This window comes from Malaclemys terrapin, chromosome 7 (genome assembly GCF_027887155.1).
Source record: "Malaclemys terrapin pileata isolate rMalTer1 chromosome 7, rMalTer1.hap1, whole genome shotgun sequence".
In the NCBI taxonomy this organism is placed as follows: domain Eukaryota; kingdom Metazoa; phylum Chordata; order Testudines; family Emydidae; genus Malaclemys; species Malaclemys terrapin.
This window is the reverse complement of record NC_071511.1, coordinates 59,653,371-59,654,415: the sequence shown is the minus strand read 5'-3', so window position 1 is coordinate 59,654,415 and position 1,045 is coordinate 59,653,371.

The window sequence follows — 1,045 nt, the reverse complement described above, 5'->3', positions numbered from 1 at the left end:
TTGTGTACTCTCCAAGAAAAGTAACTTGTCTTGGCTTTGGGAGGAACAACTTTAAAAAGAGAGGCAGAATGAACTAATTCAGTTCAAATACACACCTCTCCCTCACAGATCAACTTGAAAACTGCAGTTCACTGTAACTACATTTATATCCACTGGGCAGCTATGACCTGTAGTTCAGAAAAACCTGCATCACATGACGACTTGGCCATGATGCAACATACACCTAACTCAATTCCCAGCCCAAGTAAACCCTTCAGAAATCCCTCCTGCCTCTTCCCGCTTCAGATCACACTCAGAAATGCTTCCAATGCTCAAACTCCAAGCCTTTCCTCCCCCTTTAACCCTTGCTATTTAAATACCTGCTTCAGAATTAGCAATGAGCCTTGTTTCATGGCAGGACAGCTCAGGTTAGCTCTCGCAAGAATACATAACAATTGCTAGCTGATTGATTCACCTCTCCTACATTCTTGCAGCAAACAGAGAGGGGTAATGCCTTTTGAGATTGCACGGTAGGTTTTGCTTTAATCCAATCTAACAATCCCTCTGTTTCTTTCGGCATCTATCAGTGTATCCCTCTTGCTTTATGAGTATTTCTGCTCCTATCTACTGATCCCTCTCTATTACTTGCTTACTAGAGCGACTTCCTCCTAGCTGTCTCCCTATGATCATGTCCTAACTTCTCCTCCTTCCTTCCCCTGGCTTTATGGAACCCAAGGTGCTTCCCTGTTCAGGTTGGGGCCCCAGCCCCGGCTGTGGCATGTGTCTCCCATCAGTGGCTGAGCTCGAATTAATGCAGACGCTGTATTGGAAGCAGAGGGAACTAACCGTAGCGCTCCCTGCAAACTTTTCCAGCCTCCGGAAACCCTCGCCCCCCGGCGAGTCAATTTCAGAGCCGCGCATGGTCGGGTGTGTGTGTCCCTCCCCCCGTGCCCCCAGCCCAGCCCGACCTCCCCCAGCCCCGGTGCCAGCGCTGCTCACCTCGCGGGCCAGGGGATTGGCCGAGCGGGCTCGGCATCAGCAGCGCGGAGGGGTCGCTCCCACCTCC